This window comes from Gracilinanus agilis, chromosome 2 (genome assembly GCF_016433145.1).
Source record: "Gracilinanus agilis isolate LMUSP501 chromosome 2, AgileGrace, whole genome shotgun sequence".
Taxonomy (NCBI): domain Eukaryota; kingdom Metazoa; phylum Chordata; class Mammalia; order Didelphimorphia; family Didelphidae; genus Gracilinanus; species Gracilinanus agilis.
The window spans coordinates 115974178-115996997 of NC_058131.1; the positions used below are offsets into that span (position 1 = coordinate 115974178).

General features: G+C 34.8%; 1 protein-coding gene across 8 annotated transcripts in view; it reads left to right on the plus strand.

Annotated features, from left to right (window-relative positions):
- EHBP1 (EH domain binding protein 1) overlaps nt 1–22820 on the plus strand; it is a 403219-nt gene that overhangs the window by 247477 nt on the left and 132922 nt on the right. The gene's annotated exons all lie outside the window — the stretch shown is intronic.

Consider the following 22820-nt stretch of genomic DNA (forward strand, 5'->3'; position numbering starts at 1 on the left):
AGAGTTGCAAAAAGTCATAATTAGTTAATAAATATAGACCATATCACAATAAAAATGATAATCATTTCTGGAACCACACACACAACAACAGACTCAAGTAGAGACTTAACAATGAAATTATAATTAATGAATGAATCAAAAATAAATCATAGAAACAATGAATAAGTATTTAAAAGCAAATGGTAATGATGAAAAGAAGTGAATAAACATTTCAAGGAAAGTGGAATTTCAGTGATCATGTAGTACCTTCAAGGGAAAAAATGCTATCTATTAGCAAATAGGCAAAATATGCTTCCAATTGCTAATAATGGAGAGATGCAAATTAAAACAATTATGAGGTTCTACTTCATATCCATCAGTTGGCAAAGATGACAAAAAAATAAATTTACCAGTGTGAGAGAGGAAGCGGGAAAATAGGCTCATGATATGCTTTTGGTGGAGCTATGAATTGTTGCAGACTTTCTGGTCATCAATTTGAAACTAAGCCCAAAAAGTTATTAAACTGCACATACCCATTGACCTAGTAATATGACTATTAGGCCTACATCTCAAAGAGATTTTTTAAAAATAGGAAAAGGGCTCATATGTACAAAAATATTGATAACTCTTTAAGTAACAAAGAATTAGAAACTAAAAAGTTTCCCATTGATTCAAGAATGGTGAAACAAATTACGGTATATGAATATCATATTATGCCAAAAGAAACAATTAAAAGAATGGTTTCAGAGAAACCTGAGATGACAGTATGAACTGGTACAGTGTGAAGTGACCATAAGTAGAATAATTTATACAATGAATACAACATTTTAATAATTTTTGAAAGATTAAACACTGATCAGTGCAGTAACCAACCAAATTCTGGAGCATCAATGAAGAAACAGTTTGTTTCTGACAAGAAAATCATTGATTCAAAATGCACAATGAAAAATACATTTTTGGACTTGGTCAAAGAGAAGTTTTGCTCAAGTGTCACAAAGGTTATTATTTTTATTTATAAGTTATGGTTGGGATGAGAGAGCTAGAAAACAAATGCTTATTATTTGGGAAAAAAACCTTTTTTTCACAACTTTTTTTCACTTGGGTAATTGCTCTTATTCTTATACATTTAAAGCATTTCTATATATACAATTGCACATAGATATAAATATAATTGCTCTTTTCCTTTAAATGTTTATTTTTTATTACAGTTTTCTTGGTATAATTGTTTCTATGAATTTAAACATGTTATATATACATTCATACTTGCACATACAAAATGTGATTTTTCTCACAAATTCATTAGGAAGATTTTTTTCTCAGTTAACTTCCCCTTTTTATTTTAATTGTATTGGCTTTGTTTTAAAAAATAAAGTTGTTTAATTTTATATAATGAAAAATTTCCATTTTTTTCTCTTCTCTCTATTCCTTGTTTGCATTGACTTTTCCTATATCCATAGATATTGAAGTTACTTTCTTCCTTATTCCTCTAATTTGTGTAGGGTATGGACTTTTATATCTGCAATAAATCTATTTGAAGATTATGTTTGGTATTTAGTATGAAATATTGGCCTATAAATTTTGCTAGACTGCTTTACAATTTTCCCAGCAGTTTTTGTCAACTAATGGGTCCCTTAACCTATTTTAGGAGGAGTCTGTGTTTTTCAGATACTAAAGGTGCTAAGTACATTTTCTTAAGTATGTTAGCAGTCAGTAAACATGTATTAATCACCTACTATATGGCAGTCATAGGGCTAAATATTATGGATACAAAAAGAGGCAAAAGATCATCTCGCCTACTAAAAAGTTCACAATCTAGTGATGTATATATAATATGTTTGACTAATGAATTTTCTAACAGTTACAAATCATTTTTGATGATTACTGCTTTGTAGTATACTCTGAAAACTAGTACTGCTGGGTCCCGTTATTTTCCACATTTTTTTATTATTATCCATGAGATTCTTGACCTTTTGTTCTTCCATATGGATTCTGTTACGATCTTTTCTAGCTCTATAAAATAATTCTATGGTAGTTTGGGATGATACTGAATAAAAAAATTAATTTGGTAGTATTCCCATTTTTATTACATTGGCTCAGCCTACCCATGAACAGTTAGTATATCTCCATTTATTTAAATATCTTATTTCTGAAAAGAATGTTTTCTGGTTGGATTCATGTAGTTCTTATGTGTGTCTTAATAAATTCCTAAATATTTTATATCTTATTTATTCTTTTTTTTTTTTAACCCTTACCTTCTGTTTTAGAATCAATATTGTGTACTGGTTCCAAGGCAGAAGTGCAGTAAGGGCTAGGTAATGGGGGTTAAATGACTTGCCCAGGGCCTCAAGTCTCTGGGCCTGGCTCTCTATCCACTGAGCCACCTAGCTGCCCCTTTATGTGGTTATTTCAAATGGAATTTCTCTTTCTATTCTTTTTAGATTATATAGATAATACATAGATAAACTAATCTGCATAGATTTATTTTATATTTCAATTAATTTCCAGTTGGCTCTTTAGAATTTTTTAAATAAGCTGTTATGTCATTTATAAAAAGCAATAATTGTGTTTCCTCTTTGCCTATGCTTATTCCTTCATTTTCTTTTTCTTGTCTTCTTGTTGGTTAGCATTTGTAGCACTATACGAAATAATAGTAGTGGTACTGGGCATGCTTGCTTTACCCTTGATCTAATTGCAAAGGTCTCTAGTTTGTCTTCCACTGCATATTGTGCTGGCTCTTGTTATTAGATATATTCTATTTTCTCTTAATGTTCATATTCATGTGTCAGGCTAGCATAGCTTCTACTCTCTTGTTTCATTACTTTCCCAGACAGAACAAGTTTATTCCTGGACTCATTTTCCCTGGTTTTTGTGAGTTCATTCACTTGAGTCAACATTTAAAAAGCTATTCTTCTGCTTCACTCATTCTACTATTCATAATGTTCTGTCTTTTGATATTTAGTTTTTCATAATAGGCATATTGTAACTTGTCTGTGATTACTAATGGTTTTATGTGATTTATCAGTTTGTCACATATCAGTATTTGTTTCAGGATATAACAGTCCTTATATACCTTTAAATCATACTAATCATACTAATAATAATAATCCTAAGGCTATGGGTCATTCTCATCAAATCTATGTCTGACAAAAGTACCACCTTCCTTGCTTCATGTCTGGATAAGCGGCCTTCTATTAATGGTAAAAACTAATTGGTGTTTCACCTCTTTACTGAAAATTTCTTCTGAATCCAGTCAGTACACTATAGCTAGTAGATCATCAAAGGGACTATCTTTTGCCCTTTTTTGTATCCCCAGAGTAGCACAGTAATTGGCACTTATTAAGTGCTTAATAAATGTTCATTAATGAATTGATGAAATAATTCAAGTTTTTATAACTATACAAGGTTATTGTAGTCTAGGATTTCCTTGTGCCCTCTAAAGAATCAAAATGAATATGTTAAAGGCTTTTTTGACAAGCAGATTGTTGGCACAATGGATAGAACAGTGGGCCTATAGTCAGAAAGTCTCATCTTCTTGGGTTCAAATCTGGTCTCAGACATTTATTAGCTTGTGTGACCCTGGCCAAATCACATAACCCTGTTTACCTCAATTTCTTCATCTGTCAAATGAACTGGAGAAGCAAATGACAAACCATTCTAGTATCTTTGCCAAGAAAACCCCAAATGCGGTTACACAGAGGCAGACATGACTTAATAATAATAGCAAAGGCTTTTTATTGAATGTCCTTACTGTCAGAGACCAGCCATGACTAGTAGTCCAACACCAGGGACTATGACTAGCCCAGACCTCTATTCATTCTTCCTCAAGGGAGCTATGGATCTTCCTGAAAATATTTCTAGATTAGACTTGTCTTTCCTGTTGTAAGAATTAAATGTCCAATACTTCAAGTATTATATTTTTAAAGTTTATTATCTGACAAAATGAACCACGTGGCTAAGTTTTCTATCTGCTCAAAATGCCAGCTCCACCAAAGCTGGGACAGGAAGGAAAAAAGACCCTTCCCACTGTAACTCCACCCAATTTATGTCCTGTCTATGTCAGCACGGAAGGACAGGAAGTGAGAGGGGTTCTGGGAATCATAGTTTTTGCTGCGAATCACAGTTTTCCTGGGAATCATAGTTTTTTGGGTAACATTCTAATTTCACACTGTCCATTAACAAGGTATATAGTTTGTATTCTGTCTCCCGGGAACATTTCCTAGTAACTCTTAGAGGACTTAGCCCCAATTAGACATACTTGTAAGATATTCATAGCCGTCACAATGGGATTATCTTTGTGCTTTCTCCCCAAAGTCTTGTCACTTATCTGAGTTGGGGAGCTTACCTTTCATGACTACATAGATGAAGTTGGATGGAACAATCTTGGCTAAATCAGTATAGAATCCACATTATTCATCCCTTTTTCTCTCAGCAAAGGGCTTGTTTTAATGCTTTTCATAAGTTAGACTATAGATGAATTTTTAAACCTAAACTTTAGTTGTTGTGCTAAGTAATCATCTGTATTCATTAGTGTCGCCAATTTATTATATAGCTCCTCTCCCTGAGACAGGACAGTAAAAAATTTCCACTTACTATCTCTTCCCTGGATTTTATTAAGCATTAAGTATAGTCAGGTAAGTCTGGCTATTCACAGAGCATATTCTTAGTGATTCCTCTTGACCCAGTGCCCAAGAATCTTCTACAATTCTTTCATTCTTACTGTGTGTGTGATGATTAAGAATGCTAGGCCTGGAATCAGAAAGACCTGAATTCAAATGAGGTCTGAGACACTAGCTGTGTGATCCTGGTCAAAGCTATGCTTGCTTCAGTTTCCTCAGTTGTAAAATGGGGATAATAATACCTCTCATAGCTTTGTTGAGAAGATCAAATATGATAATATTTATAAAGTTCTTAGCACACAGTGCCTGGCAAATACTTGGTTTCTTAATACTTTTTCTCCTCCCCTTTCTCATTCTATTTTATGTATTAATGACCCCTTGCAAATTTTATTCTCCATAAATTAATAGTACTACCAAGTACCAACATTTTTAGTGTCAGTCTATACTGCCCAAATTTACCTACTGAAGAGTAATATACCACCAGACCAAATAGGTTAGTCAATTACAATGAAGATTAGCAGGGTCACACAGTAGTATTAAAATGACAGCTATAAAACAATTGGTATTCTCATTGGCATCATCAGATAACACATATTAATATTAAGATATGATAAATTGTGCTTGGGATTTGCCTCAATAGCTAGAATAAGGCAAAATTTAAAGATAATTCAGTTATGAAAGAAAAATATTGGAAGAAATCCAAAACAAAAGAGTGGCAACAAAAAGCCTCAGAAATCCTAAAGCAAAAACTTCAAAATAAAGCAGAAAATTCAAATAGAAACTTTAGTGGAAAAGAATAAAAGGAGAAGAAAAATAGAATGTCATTTTTACAACATATATTTCAAGTGTGTATATCAGGGTTTGAAAGAAGGAAAAGAAAAATATAAAATTTAAATTAAATTCAATATATAATAATTTTCTTCCTCAAAATTAGACTAAATTCCACTTTAAACTCAAGCTTTAAAGATAAAAATACAATTGATTAATATGTCATTTTAAGGAAAAATTCAGGAAGATTTTCAAGGTAAAATGATGTCTTTAATAATTTTTCTTTTTTCCTTTTTTTTAAAAATAAAGTTAATAGACCAAATGCAAAAATTTTTATATTTCAACTGGGCAGATATTAGTAAAAAATCCTTTCTTAAGTATTAAAATGTAAATGATTCATATTGTAAAACTACATGTATGTTTATGATTAGATTTTTTTCTAATGATTGATCAGTTCAGTGATTAAATAAATGTTTATTTAAACTTTGAGGAAAATTAATATAGTATCACTTCATTATGGTTAATAATTTACCTAAAAATCATTATACATTTGTCCAAAAAAATCCAATTTCATGAAGAAACTTAAATATATCTTCATGCAAAAATTCCTCATGAAGAACATATTTTATAAAAATTCAAATTTATAAGACATCAAATATGAGTTTGATTTTTGGAGTGTGCAGATATTCCTAGGCTTACTACTTTAGAATAAAATGGAATTTATTATTTAGGGTCCCAACATGTAGGGAGACCCAAAAATGTAGCAGAAACACTTCTACACCCTGGTTTTAGTTGTATGCTTTGTGGTTTGTGCAGAAATGTTTGCACTAGATGAATAGTGTGTACTTTAGAAGGGAGACATGTTAGCTCAACTATTTGTCCCTCTGCATCTTTTCACCAGCCTCCTTCTTTTAGTGAATTGTGCAAAATTTTTGAGGCTGGTTAGCATTCACATTTTCCCAGAGTTTTGGATTTTTCTTTCTGTTGATCATTTTGTAAAAATAATATATGGATCTGTAGGTTGCTCCACATCCTATGAAATTCACAAATGTGATCAAAGGAATAAGTCCTTTATTTCATGAATTCTACTTCTGGAATGCCAGCCTGGTATTTAAGTGTGATTTAATAAAGTTCAGGATTGTTAAAAAAGTTCAGAATAGTACTGTTTTCAAAATTCTAAAAGGAATTAAAATGATAATACTTCCAAAACAGAAAAGATAAAAATAAAATTCATCTCAGAAGTGTTTTCTGTTTCAAATATTTAGTTGTCAATGCTTACAAAAAGGAGAAAAAGGTGAGTTGAAAAGCTCACTAATAGCCCTAGCTCAATCTCCAGGATCACCTGGAGCAAGACCTTCTTCTTTAGTCCTTCCCCTTCACTTTCCTTCCATATTTCTTCCTCTACTTCCTGAGACTAGGGGGAGAGTAAGTATAAAGCTAGACACTGTTCCTCTTTTATAGAGGCATGTTCCATCTAGCTAGAAAAAGGTTCCAGACCCCATTTTCAAATTTTCTGCCTTTTTTTTTTAATGACTTCTACCAAAGTATTAGTATGAATAAAATAAAATCAAGGTTAGCTCAGTATCTCCCTCCTGTATTCCTGCCTCCATGATGATTATTATAAATCATTGGTCCTAGGCATCATCTCCAGTTTTCGGCACTCTTATGGTTCTCAGCATCCTCTCCTTCTTTCTGATTTCTCTTTTTCTCTCTTACTTCCCACCATACCTAGGAAATCCCCCAATCTTCTGGTCTTTGCTAGGAGGCTCAGCAAAAACTTTAAAGTCCCAGAGGGTTCAGCTGGAAGGGGGTCTTCCCCTAACCTTCTAGCCTTATAGAAAGGCAAACCTATTCTCTTTGTCCTTTCCCTGTTCCACTCCCACTGAGATCTCCTCACCAGCCCACCCCAAGCTCAGCATCAGTCCCTTTGGATTGTAGGTTATACAGGCCCATCCGGGATCCTTACCCAGAGTAAGCCCTGAGGAAAGAAGCCAGACCCCCATCTTGGTTTCAGTCACCATAGCTTTTTTCTTCCAAATGACCTTGTTCTGCTCCTGTCTTCTGCCTCTAGTTTTCCAATTATTTTCCTTTCCCTTTCCCTGGTCAGCCAGATTTACTATCTGCTGCCTCTGATTGACTGCAATAACATTAACATGGATTTACTGCTATGGAAGTACCTGGCAGGAATCACTGAAGCAAATGTTAAGGCATAAGCTAGTAATCCAGTAACCTGGCTTTATTCACAGTGTCTTATTCCTATATACCTGTTCACATGCTAAGGAATATAGGCGGGAGAAAACTGTACAATTGTGATGCCTGAGTCCACTATAGATTTGTTTCTCTTCAACACTTAATGCAGAAAGACAATCCTTTAAATCTCCTAATAGTCTTTCTCTGTGTCCACAGTGGTTGTTGCAATCCTTTTTTCCCACCCCTAAGCCTCTCACAATAGCATTCTCTCATCTGAGATCCTCACCTCCAAGAAAATTAAGGCCATTTTCCACAAACTTCTCTCCTGCCTTCCCTTTTTCACAACCTATCTTCTGGTCCCTTCATTGCTGCATATAAACACATCCAGGTCTTTTCCCCCCATTCTTAAATCCTACCATCCAATCTATCATCCTAAATCCACTTCTTTTACTTTCTTCTAAACTATGCAATCTGCCTTCTACTCTCATTGTAAAACTAAAATTGCTCTCTCCAAAGTTACCTATGATCATTTAATTGGCAGATCTAATGGTTTTTTCTTAATCCTCATCTTTCTTGATCTCTCTATAGTATTTGACACTGCTTGCCACCTATTCCTTCCTCCTCTTATTTTCATGATATTTCACACTCATTTCTTGACCTACCTATCTAATGATTACTCAGTTTCCTTTGGTAGATCTGTATTCAGGTCATGCAATACTAATTATTGGTCTATCCCTAAAAATAAAAACTTGATTGAATTTATAAGCATTATTTCTACCTTCCATTGCCTTCCCAACTGAATATATTAAAAAAAAATGATTAAAGATTGAGAAAGTCATTTGATTTAAATCCAATTATGTCACCTCCCTACTCAGTAGACACCAGTGGTTCCCTTTTGCTTCCAGGTTTAGATACAAAATTCTTTGCCTAAAATTCAAAGCCCTTCATAAACTAGCCCCCTCCTACCTTTCCAGTCTTCCTATACCTTACTCCATACTTCTCAAACCAGTGACACTGGCTTCCTGACTATTCTAGAAATAGGAACCTGAGTCACACAGCTAGTATCTATAGTACCCTCTATCAATTGACCCATCAATAAAAAATATTAAGTGCTTTGTATGTGCCAAGTACTATTTTAAGTACTTGGGGAAACAGAAAATTTTGTGGTTTTTGCTAGGAGGCTCAAAAAGAACTTTAGGTCCCAGAGAATTCAATTGAATTCTCCTGTAAGGGGGAAAGGGTTTGTTTGTGGTTTTTTTTTTTTTTTTGGTTGAATATTTTAAAAGGTTGGTTACCAGGGGATTGAACAATTATCAGTCCCAATTAAAGAATAACCTCAAGTTAAAATGACTTTTATGGACATTTATTTACAAATGAGAAGAGGAAGTAGAAATAAGGAAATAAGGGAGAGGATAGGATAGGATAAGTAATCTAACACAGTGGGTAATTTGCTCCCATTCCCTAGTTTAATCCAGATAGATCTAATTAACCCTTAGCAGAGGGAAATCTAGCGTTGATCCCAAGGCCAGGAACTCAGAGGCAAACAAAGCAAAAGCTTCACATACCGAGTCTCTATTAAAAGGGAAGTTCCTTAACAGAAGTTCATGAAGATTCAGTCTTTACACTCATCACATGGAATTTCAAAGAAAAGATTTTAGAACAGTCTCACCAAGGTCTCAGAGTCCCAGGTCCAGGTCATGAAACAGAAGAGAGTCCAGCTCACTGAGGTCTTTTTTTAAAGGAGCCTCTTTTGGGTCACTTCCTGTGGCCTCCTCTTAGTTTATGTGTCCAATCACAACAGATGCTTTTCTTAGGACTGCCCAGCGGGCAGTCAGTAAATTCTGATTTGTCACACATTCTAACACACTTGGGTTACAGACCTCCCAACTAGTGAGTTACATAGAGATGCTTTCACCTTTGGTGATTAAATCTAAAGATGGGCAGGGTAGATTTAATCTCATTATCACACCCCTAACTTCTAGCCTAAGAGAAAGACAAACCCAGGGCCAGTCACTTAATCTCTGCCTCAGCTTCTTCATCTATAAAATGATCTACTGAAGGAAAATGGCAAACTACTCGAGTATCTTTGACAAGAAAAACCCCAAATAGGGTCATGAAGAGTCAGACTTGATTGAAATAATTGAACAACACTTCAGAAAGTGATATGAATAATAGCTATAATTAACATTTGTATAGAGCTTACTATGTGCCAGCCACTGTTAAGTAGTTTATAAATATTATTTCATCTGATCCTTCAACAGCATTTGGAGTTTGTTGCTATTATTATTCCCATTTTCTAGATGAGCAAACTGAGGCAACAGATTAAATGACTCAACCAGCATCATATAGCTAATAACTGTCTGAGGCAGGATTTGAACTCAGACCTTACTGTCTTCAGACCCACCATTCTTCTGTACCACCTAGCTGCCTTTAAAGCAGTTCAGAGATTTGAAAGTAGAGTTTGACTGGGGCTCCTCATAAAGTGTTGGTTCTGGTTAGGGATCCCTGGAGCCAAGATGGAGAAACCTTGAGTAGGGTAAGGTCACTGAGAAGATGAAACATTCTGGAAAGTTACACTGGAAGATAGTGGTAGATGAAATCAAGGGATATAAGACAAGGAGGAGATTTTATAGAATGACCTTTATGAATTGAGTTTCTTAGTAGAGATGGTTAAGGAAAGGATTTCCATTGGACACAAGGGGAGAAGAAAAAAGTCTGAAACAACTGCTTTTACAAAGAAGCAGAATAAGTAATTAAGGAGGAAGAATAGCATTGCTTTACTATTATGAGAACTCAGAGGTCCCCCAACTAATAAATCTGTATTGCACTCAAGACTGTTTTATGAGTTCTTCCCATTTTGGTTCAGCAGTTTATAAGTAGTATGGTGGGAATGATTCAGTTTGGGGTGAATCTGATCAGCAATGACAGAGTACAAGATCTTGTCAGATGAACTGTTTCAACAAATAGTCAGAATTGGGAAGGGAACAGAATATAGCCAGAACACAAACTGATGATGACTTTGGAAAATACACAGAGAGAGATTGGGAGCCATGGTGAGGAAGAAGAGTATTTTTAAGATGAGTAAGGCATAGGGGAAAGTAGAAATATAAAAGATTGTGATCAGATAAAAGAAATTAAGTTCTTCAACATGAAAGTGGAATGCTTGTGGGTGATGGCAAGATCAGAACTATAAAAGGGTAGATAGAACATATCTCATTGCCAGAGTTCTTGGATCCTGAATTAGTTCAGTATCCAAACCTGACACTATTTTATTAATTCAAATGGCACTAAACATATATTGTCATCTTCCTTGCCAGTGAGCCATAGAGACTATTGGACCTTTTCTATTTACAACTAAAACTACATAGATATATCATCTCATTCATTAGATTGAAAGTTTTTTGAGAGCAAGAACTGTTACTTTTCTATTTGTATGCCCAGTGCTTCACATATGAGCACTTAATAAATGCTTTTTCATTCATTCACTAACAACTATGTATTAATTTGTTGTACTCTAAAATTCTGCCATGAAGCTTATGAGTTACACTATTCATTTACCATCCACTATTATTTCTAAAGCTTCTCCTCTCTCCTATCTTTCTATTAATCAGTTATTGTCTGTTTAGGAGAGAATTATCCCCACTCCTTTCTTCCCATTCTCTTATTCCCATCTTCTTTAACCCTAATTCTTCGAATCCCACCCCTTACACTGTGCCCTGTGGAATTCCCCTTCAATACAAACATCTTTCTCCAATACTTTTCCTTAGTATTAGTCCTCAGTGAAACTTGGCTTCCTTCTCCAACATCATTTTTCCTGTTCTCACACACTGCTGACATTGATCCTGAAGAGGAAGTAGGGATACTTCACTCTTCATTGTTACATCCCAATACTCCCTTTACTTCTTTTGAAGTTCAATCAGAATTTTCTATTCCTCCAAATTATAATTAGCTACATGCCAATCTTAAGGTCATTCATTTTTTTTTCCTGTCTCAAGGAGTTCAGCATCTGTCTCACCATCTTCCTTTCGAAACCAACATATAAGGAATAAGAAACAGGAGAGTGTTTTTTATAAATATCTATGTTCCATGTGCTTTTCTATTTGATCCTCCCAGCTACTGTTTTTTGACTCTTTTTCTCTCCTGGTTAAATTCCTTGAGAAAGCCATCTATGCTAATGTCTCCATTTTTCTTTTTAATCACTTCTACACTTTTGTAATTTAGCTTCTGACCATCTCACCCCATTTACACTTCTTTCTCTAAAGTTGCAGTGATCTCTTAATTGCCAAATTTAAGGATCTTTTCTCATTCCTTATCCTTCTTTACTTTGCTGTAGCATTTAACACTATTGATCACTCTCTTCTGAATAGTCTTTCCTCTCTTATGTTTTCATAACAGTACTCTTTCCTGGGTTTTTTCCTACTTGTCTAACCACTCTTTTTTACTCTTTTGCTGATTCCTCATTCATCCATGTCATGCCTATTTATCCTCCAAAGGACCTTTTATTCTTTTCTCTCTACACTAATTAATTTGATAATCTCATTAACTCCCATATTGTATTCAGTGATCATTTCTATCAATCATTCCTACATGTCTCTAGATTTTCTAATCTTGAGCTCCAGGCCCAGCTGCCTACTGGTCATCTCAAACTTTACTGGCCTACTTGCTGTTTCCCACACACAATCCTCCATTGCATCATTCTGTGCATTTTTATTGGCTTTTCTCCATAACTGGAATGCTCTCCCTCCTCAGCCAGTCTCCTTTGTCTCTTTCAAGATATAGCTCAAATTTCACCTTCTGATGAGAGGTCTTTCTCGATCTTTTCCTCCTCTACTGCCTTCCTCTTCAGATTACCTTCCATTTTTCCTGTATAACCCTTATAGGTACAATATTTGCATGCTGTCTTCATTGTTGTGAACTCTTGGAAGACAGGAATTATATTTTTGCCTTTCTTTGTATCCTCAAAGCTAGCACAAAATAAGCACTTAAATTCTTGTTGACCCTCTTACCTAATAATTCATCAGTTGTAAATGCCTAGTGCAGTGCCTGACCCAGTGCTTAATAAATTCTTGTTGGTTTTAATTAGCTGCCCCAGGGTGTTCTATTGCCAGCTCTAATGTTAGAAGTGAGGAAGACTTCTAGCATGTTAGATAAGTGTACTCCTTGTGACATATTTATAAGATGACATAGATAAAAATCATATAAAATAGCCCAGAATTTTAATAATTTGCAATCCTCAATGGAAACATTCAAATGAATGAGATTATTGATTTATTTTAGTTTTTTGAGAGAGCATGTATTGATATACACTATCTTAAATGTTTAAATGACAAATCCACAAAGAAGTCTCCTATATATTTCACATTAGAGAAAAATGTCTGAATATTTTAATACCTTTTTTAATCTAGAAATTAATTCAATTTCAGCAAACTTTTCTAAAGCACCTGTTAAGTGCAAGAGACACTGATAAGCCTAAGGATACAAAGACTAAAAAAGAAACTAGGCCCTATTCTCAAGAATACCCTTTACAGGGAAGATATAACAAGTACGTAGTAAATACAAGGTAATTTGTGCAGAAAAGAGCTTTAACAACTGTCAGAAAATGTTATCATAGAATAAGCACCCAAGCTGAGCCTTGAAGGAAAAGTATAGCTACAATACAATAATTACATATATATTCCTTCTAGTGAACCTGATGATTTATCTAATTTTTTTCATTCATGTAAATTATATAGCATATTAAGGGTTACATATACCATAGTTAAATTGAGATTGCAATTAAATTTTGATCCAGAGTCTTTGAACTTTAAGTACAAATTTCCCTATGATACAGAGAAAATACTTGAAGTTAAATACATGATGCATGTTGTATATTTAATCTGACTGAAATTTAAAGATATTGATCATGACTACACAATGCCAAACATTCTGATGAAAAATTTTAAAAATTAAATCATAAATATGTTTGACACCATAAATAAAACATTTGGATGACTAAAAGAATTGCTTGTTTTTATCTAAGTGTTGCCATTATTTATCACTAAAGTAAGTTTGTAAAAACAATGAGAAGTACCATAGTTTAAAACTGCACAGATGGGGGGCAGTTGGGTAGCTCAGTGGAGTGAGAGTCAGGCCTAGAGACAGGAAGTCCTAGGTTCAAACCTGGCCTCAGCCACTTCCCAGCTGTGTGACCCTGGGCAAGTCACTTGACCCCCATTGCCCAACCTTACCACTCTTCCACCTATGAGACAATACACCGAAGTACAAGGGTTTAAAAAAAAAACTGCACAGATGTTTTCAAAATAATTCTTAATTAAATTTATAATCTAAAATAAGGCAAACTTAAATTATTACTGACTCCTATTGAATTGTATACTTGTAACTCTTATTAACTATGTGACAAGAAGCTCATTTACCTTATCATCTAAGTCAGAGTTTTTGAAAGAATATAGACAATGTGACTCACTATGTCACTGCACCCCAAATTAGTTAGTATTCTGATCATGGCTCTCTCATTTGTACCTTGGTAAAGTTGCATCCTGATATATGATGCTGTTTTCTCATATAAAAAAAATAGGAGAAATAATAACTTCTTCAGCAATTTGTAAAGAGCAGCTAACTAAATACTATATAAAGGCAGACTTCTGGGTTAAGATGGTCCCAAAGTAGAAGCAAGGCTCTTCCTCTCTTTTCCACTGACTGATATAAAGTGCCTCACAAGGACAAAAATCAAAATCAGTTGACTAAAGGGGCTCCACAGTAGGGCTCAGCATTGAAGGTAGGCAGAGTTTGGGCATTTCCAAACTAAAAGGGAGCAAGATTACTCCCACCAAAGTGCAGGCTCATTATCCCTCCCCAAATCCACCGATGGCAGCAGAGATGGAGCAAGTGCAGAGTAACCTCTAGGTTTCCAGCAGGGCTGGCTGAGAACACCACAGACTTACCCCTGAGAGCATCAAGACTCAGGACCTCAGGAGACTGAAGAAATGTGGAGATTGGGTGTGGACACTGGGCAGAGAGGGGCTGCACATAGCAGACACTGCAGAGAATCGAAAAATAGCCTCAGAACAAAAACCTCTCTGGAGTCCAATAAAAAGATCTCTCACCTTCCTCACTCAGACTTCTTACCAGGAAAGAACAAAGCAATGGCCACCAATACCCAAGAACTACAATCCCCAACTACTAAAAACAAAAAACAAAAAAAACCCTTGATCCTAGATAATTTTTATGCAGAAAAACTCCAGACTACAGAGGAGACAGGAGAAGATGACAAACAAGTAAACACATCCAAACCTTCCAAAAAAAAATGGAAATTGTTCACAAGCTCTTGAGGAGCTCAGATTTGAGATTATGAACCAAATTAGAAGGATAGAAGAAACTTGACAAGAAGAGTGGGAAATAGTTAAAAAAGAAAATAACAGTTTTAAAAGACAGAAACTCCCACTTGGAAATAGAAGCCCATAAATCAAATGAAATGATAAGCAAATTGGAGACTAGAATTTAACATTTGGAAGCCATGAAAAGTAGGATATACCAAATAGAAAAGAAAAATCAAAAGATCGTAGCTGAAAACCAGTCTTTAAAGACCAGAACTGTGAAAGTAGATGCTAATTATCTCACAAGACAGCAAGAATTAATAAAGCAAAGTCAAAAGAGTGACAAAATAGAAGGAAACATGAAATATTTCATTGAGAAGATAACTGACCTGGAAAACCAGTCTAGAAGAGACAATTTGAGAATCATAGGTCTACCTGAAAATTTAGAAATAAACAGAAACCTTAACATCATACTGCAATAAATGATCCAAGAAAACTGCCCTGATATTCTTCATCAAGAGGGCAAAATAAACATTGAATGAATCCATAGATCACCCTCTACATTAAATCCTCAAAAGACAACCGCCAGGAATGTAATTGTCAAATTCAAGAGCTTCCAAGCTAAGGAGAAAATATTACAAGAAGCTAGAAAGAGACAATTTAAATATCAAGGAGAGTATACAACCAAGGATCACCTACCCATCAAAACTGATAATATACTTCCAGGGGAAAGTATGGGCATTTAACAAAATAGAAGATTTCCAAACATTTATTAAAAAAAAAGAGATCAGAACTAAATGGAAAATTTTATGTCCAAATACAATAATCAAAAGAAACATGAAAAGGTAAGTAAGAAAGAAAGAGGGAAAAAAAATTTTAAGGGCTTCAATAAGGTCAAATTGTTTATATTCCCATATGGAAAAATGTTATTTATAACTCTCAAAAATTGTATTCAATATTATACTAGTTAGAAGAATTATTCACAGGTAGAAGTTGGGATACTAAGTGGTTTAAGATGATATGCAAAAAAAGGAAAAGGGGGGAGATAGAAGATGGCACTAAGAGAAACTTGAAGGAATACTAAAAATTGGATAATCTATACCACATAAAGAAGTGCATGGGAGGGGGAGGGGAAGAATACTATTATAAGAAGGAGAGGAAGAGAGGACTAATAGGTAATTCTTAAACCTTACTCTCAGTGGAATCAATTCTGAGAGGGAAGAGCATCTAGATCCATTGGAGTATCAAAATATATCTTACCCTACAGGAAAGTTGAGAGGGAAAAACCAAGGTGGGGAGCGGGATGAGGAGTACAAAAAAAGGAGGGAAAGAGAGGGGGGAGGGAATTTAATAGACCCTAGAAAAAATAAGGGGGGAATAAGAAGGGAGGGGGTAGAAAGGGAAGTAAAATAGTGGGGGATTAGAAGGGACTGATTAAAAGGAAAACACTGGTGTAGAAGGAAATAATGAAAGAAGAAAGGACAGGACTAGGAGAGGAAATCAAAATGATGGGGAATACAGAGGTGGTAATCATAACTCTGAATGTTGTAGAATTGGGGTAAATTGAGGATCACTAAGTACTCATCTTGAAAGGGACTGGAAGCCAACCCCATGGAACTCTGAGAGACTTCCATTTGGGAGCGGCCAACAGCAAGAGGATTTTGGTGAAAATTCTGAAGATTCTAAACTGCCAACGACCAACTGCTAAGGACTATGAAGAGGATATTCAAGTCTCGGGTGGGCTTGGGGTGGATGCTGGTGGGTGGCTGGGAGGTTCTGGACAGGAATTTAGCTCTTCTGAACCCAAAATTCAAGGGCAACCTGGAGATTTCAACAGCAAAACCTTTCTACTGACTTCATTGCCAATGAAGAAGAAACCAAAAGAGTTGTGCTCCTAGCTGGCTCGCCACAAATGTATGTGGGTGAGTATTGATGGTAAATGGGATGTGTATCTTGATTACGCCCTTGTTAGCTTTCAGTGGGCCAAATCAGCTATTCACTCACCCATACCCCAGGGAAGACCTATGAGGGAATAAACTCAAAAAGGTTCCCAACTGGCAAAGCTATAATGGGGATGTTGAAGGAAGGTGTTTGGGATCAGTTGTGACCCTTATGGGTTATATCCCACCCTCAGAGCCAGCACTATGGAGACAAGTTTCCCTACTCCTAAGTTCTAGTGACTTTGCCCTTCAAGATGGAATTTGGTATTCGCCTTCCCCTCAGCCACAAGATCACTCTTCCTCCCCTCCAAGTAACAGCCCCAAACAAACACTAATAAACTAATAAAGATTTATTATAAGGATGAGGGAATTCAGGATAACAGGGTAAGGGTTATTTGTGGATTTTGAGGAAGGAGGAAACTGGGATAACTTCTCTATCAACTATGAACCCTACAACAAGAAAGCAGTTGTGGTATCTTCTGCAGCTTGGACTCAGAAACTGACTCTCCCTCCCCTCACAATATCCTACCTTTAACACTATCTAACAAATAGGGGAATAACTGCAAGGAAGGGGTATAAGAGGGATCAAGGAAGGGTCCCCCAAATGCCCTCTCCCTCCATGTTCCAGGCACTAACACCAATTATGGAGCATAATTCTCTTGGTTTCTTTGTTGGCAATGAAGTCAGAAGAAAAGGTTTGCTGTTGAAATCTCTAGGTTACCCCTGAGAAGAGCTAAATTCCTGTCCAGAACCTCCCAGCCACCCACCAGCATCTACCCCAAAGCCCACCCGAGACTTGAATGTCCTCTCCCGAGTCCTAGGTAATTGACCTAGGTAGTCCTAGGTAGGCAATTTAGAATCTTCAGAATTTTCACCAAACTCCTCTTGCTGTGGCCACTCCCAAATGGAAGTCTCTCAGAGTTTCATGGGGTTGGCTTCCAGTCCCTTCCAAGATGAGTGCTTAGTGATCCTGGATTTATCCCAATTCCACACTTACAATGTGAATCGAATGAACTCACCCGTAAAACAGAAGCAAATAGCAGAGTGGACTAGAAACCCAAATCCCACCATATGTTGTCTACAAGAAACACACGAGGCAGATAGACACACATAGGTTAAAGGTAAAAGACTAGAGCAGAATCTATTGGGCATCAACTGAGAAAAAGAAGGTAGGAGTTACAATCATGATATCTGACAAAGCCAAGTAAAAATAAATCTGATTAAAAAAGATGGAGAAGGTAATTACATTTTGATAAAAGGCAGTATAGAAAATGAGGAAATATCAGTACTCAACATGTAGGCACCAAATGGTATAGCAGATTTTTAAAGGAGAATCTATTAGAGCTCAAGGAAGAAAAAGTAAAACTATTCTAGTGGGAGACCTGAACTTACCTTTATCAGATCTAGATAAATCAAACCAAAAAATAAATAAGAGATCAGAGATGTGAACAAAATCTTAGAAAAATGGGAGTTAATAGATATATGGAGAAAAATAAATAGGGACAAAAAGGAATACACGTTTTCAGCAGCACATTGTACATTCACAAAGATTGTCCATGTACTAGGGCATAAAAACTTGGAAAACAAATACAAAAAAGCAGAAATAATAAATGCAACCTTTTCATATTATAATGCAATAAAAATAATAATTAGAAGGGGTACATGACAAGGGAAACCAAAAGTTACTTGGGAATGAAATAATATGATTCTTCAAAATCAGTTAAAGAACAAATCATAGAAACAATTAATAATTTCATTGAGGAGAATGACGATGATGAAACATCATATCAAAATCTATGGGATGCAGCCAAAGCAGTACTCAGGGGTAAGTTTATAGCCTTGAGTGCATATGTTAACTAATTAGGGAGGGCAGAGGTCAATAAACTGGGCATGCAAATTTAAAAACTGGAAAGAGAACAAATTAAAAATCCCCAGATAAAAACAATTAGAAATTCTAAAAATTAAAGGAGAAATTAATAAAATTGAAAATGAAAAAACTATTGAATTAACAAATAAGACTAGAAGCTGGTACTTTGACAAAACAAATAAAATAGATAAAGTACTGGTTAATCTAATTTTAAAAAAAGGAAAGAAGAAAACCAAATTAATATTATCAAAGATGAAAAAGGAATTCTAATGAAGAGAAAATTAAAGCAATCATTAAAAACTATTTTGCCTAATTCTATGGCAATAAATACAGCAATCTAGGTGATATGGATGAATATTTACAAAAATATAACTTGCCTAGATTAACAGAAGAAGAAATAGCATACTTAAATAAGCCCATATCAGAAAAAGAAATTGAACAATCCATCAAAGTACTCTCTAAGAAAAAATCCCCAGGGGCCAGATGGATTCGCAAGTGAATTCTATCAAACATTCAAGGAACAACTAATCCTAATACTAAACAAACTATTTGACAAAATAACCAAAGAAGGAGTTCTACCAAATACCTTTAATGACACAAATATAGTACTGATTCCAAAGTTAGTCATGGTTTGATGGGGATAGGATTGGGGATACAGATTTTAAATGATCACCCTAATGCAAATATTAATAATATGGAAATATGTCTTGATCAGTGACACATGTAAAACCCAGTGGAATTGCTTGTTGGCTACAGGAGGGGAGAGAAAGAACATGAACGATGTAACCATGGGAAGATATTATAAATTAATTAATTCAATTTAAAAAATTTGGGCCCAGAAATAAATAAGTGCTGTGTAAATATGAAATGGTACATAAATGATTAACAGTAATATCTTTTTTAGGTAAATTTACACCATTCACAGAAATAAACTTTAAATTGCATAGCCATTAATAAAACAGGCAAAATAATGGTTAGATCTACTCCTTTACTCTGATTATTTGACTTGCATATTTATTTAAATCATACTTAATGGATTTTGTTGATAAGATGTTCAATAACAGAGTGTTTTGTTATAGGAAATAGTATTCTTCTGATGTTGTTTCAGTGTGCTAATTTAAGACATTGATTCTCCCAAGCTAAAGAAAGAGGGAGCTGTTGACTTGATTAATTTTGGATAGAGCATGATGCCATGCTGACTTTCCCAAGGTTAGGAGTCAATAAGCCATATCTCACTCAATCTTTAGAAAGAAAATGAGGCTATAGGGACCAGACTTTCCACTAGCAACACCAAAGTCAGAATGTTCAATTCAGAACTGATTTTCATTTCCCTTTAAATGATTCTTTCTATGTTTTGTCTGTAATCGTTTAATAACTGGTATTAGTGATATAATTTAAATTTTCCAAAGTATTTTATATATATTTTATATACATTTGAGATTTATAACAATCCTCTGAGGAAGAATGCCACCACCTACCCATTTTTCTAGTTCAAATTTTAGTGTTTTCTTCAATTCTTCCCCCCATACTTGACCTCTCTAATCAGTTATTAAACCATATCAGTTTTACCTCCACAATATGTACTGCATTTTTCTATTTCTAGTCACATAGCCATTACTCAATTGGAATTCCTCATTGTCATCCACCGGGAGAGTGGCAATAGCTTCCCATTCTGTCTCATGTTTACCATCTCCCCTTTTCAAACCATCATCACCACTACCAGATTTGCCTTATTTATACTATGAAGTTAACCATATTGTTTGTCTTATGAGAACCTTCATTGACTCCATATTGCCCACTGACTCAAGTTTAAACTCTTGCCTAGTGTTTGAGACCCCCCCCACACACCCCATCTAGTGTTGCTCTGCTTTTCTCTCCGTACTTTAATACTACTGTTTTCATACTCCAGTCAAAACCCTTGCCTCTTTCCCCATACATATGACATAGAGCCATGCAGTGAGCGCTGGATGTAAAGATCAGATCTTAACTCTGTGACCTTCAGCAAGTCATTGAACTTTTGCAGATAGCAGTTTTCTTACCCTTAAAATGAAGAGCTTCCCATGGATAATGTCTGATCTTGGTTCCAGCTTTAAATCTATTAACCTCTGCTGTCCACTTTGCCTTGGATTATCTTGTTCCCTATATACAACATGCCCTCTCACCTCTGTACCTCTCTATCTGTAAAATTCCTACTTCTCCTTTCCAGTCTTGCTCCTTTAAATCTCACCTGCTTCAGGAAGCAGTCCTCACAAATTTCCCTTTTTGACCTGCATTTTGGGAATGGCCTTTCACCCAGGATTTCACATAGCATTTGATTTGAACTTCCATTATGTTTTCCATATTATTTTGTATTATAGTCATTTGTTTGTGTTAAGTTCCATGAGATTAGGTAACACATCTTCTAAAATTTATACCTATTAACATGTCCTCTACATATTTGTGATGTAAAAGCAATGCTTATGGAATCGAATTGAATCATACTCTTCTGGCTTTATTACTCTATCAGACTAGTCACTTGGCAGAGTAGAAAGACAAATCAAAATATTTAGATTCTAGTACGAATTCTGCCATTAACTCCTGGTATGCCGTTTCTGGACTTTCTTTTATCTATAAAATAAACAAATGGAACTTAGATAATCTCTAAAATCTCTTCCACCTCTAAAATTTTATTAGCATACTTTGTGAGCATGATGACAAAATTGAGATGCCAGGTAGCATCAGTTTTTTTAAATTATTCACTGAACAAATTAATCCATTTCAGTAGAATTATAATTGGAATGTTATATTGTTCATTAGGCAATCTTAATATCTTTGTCCTATTTTTCTAATATAGAATGTACCTGTGGAGAGATGAGAAGGAAGTAGTTGTTGGTAAAGCATTTGGAAGTTTATTTAAAAGATTCTTAAATAATAATACTTATGCATGTACTAGTTTAGTTTCAGAAAGTACCACTATTTTTTCTGAGATGAATTGATAATATTGGAAATTATTTTTCATTCTATTGCTCACTTTCAATTAAAGTTGCTATAGAATATTAGAGGTTCTTCCTTACAAATTGTTTAGTAGTGTCTGCCTGCTGTGTTGATGGAGATATCGTTTTAGGAACAGCAAGATTCATGGTTGTTTATGTAACAATTTGTTAGCCTGACAGTCAATAAAAATGAGAAATTACTTTCTTGGTGTTTCTTAGTTGTCTTCCCCCCACAAGCAGTGAATACATAAATCATAGTTATATGAGTTTGACAGCTTCAATTGTTTAGCACTGACATGCTTTTGTCAAGTGGGGGCATCATTGGTCTTTCTTAACTAGCTTGTGTGACAAGAATGATCTGCTTCCCAAACCAAGTGATGACAGAATAACTGACTTTGTCTTTTATCTCACTTTGTTTTGAAGAATCTGTGTTCTGAATCTGAATTGTATTGTCATAGCCCACATTTGTATTGTTTTTCTTTTGAATTAAGAGCAAGATTTAAAATACAAAAAAAAAATTGTGGTTTTCCTCAGGCTTGAATATCTTCCCTTAAAATAACTTACCCATGCTATTTTTTAATTGGAAAATTCATTTTTGTTGCACTCAAATAAAATAAAATTGATTCCAATTTAAGACTAATAATTTAATATAAGAATCTTTATTTTATAGGTGAATTTACGTTTACTTGGTATGTAAATAAGTTGATTTGTCAATAAATGTCATAAAGATATATACTTAATTAGTTGCTAGTATAAATCAATAATTCATTATTCTCATTTAAATATTCAATTTCCACATAAATGAAATTTTCTTTTTCATAGATAATTTAAAGAAACTGATATGCTAGAAAATATAAAATAATCATGTGCTGTTGTTAGCAACAGTTAACCATTACTAATAATCTAAAACTGTTGCCCTCATCCAATTCACATGAGGATAATGTTTGAATATGATTATCATAGTAACAGTGTTCATTTAGAGCATATTTAAGATCAGTATTTTAAAATATTTCACAAATTAAACTTTGATCTCGCTGCTACAGTAGTAGCTTACATAGGCTACATAGTAAACTTTGATTTGCTCTACTTTTGATCTACTCAGGAACAAGTTGTAGGAACATTTTTTCATGAATTCATGTTGGAAATCTTTTTAAGGGTGTGGAAGGTGCAGAGAA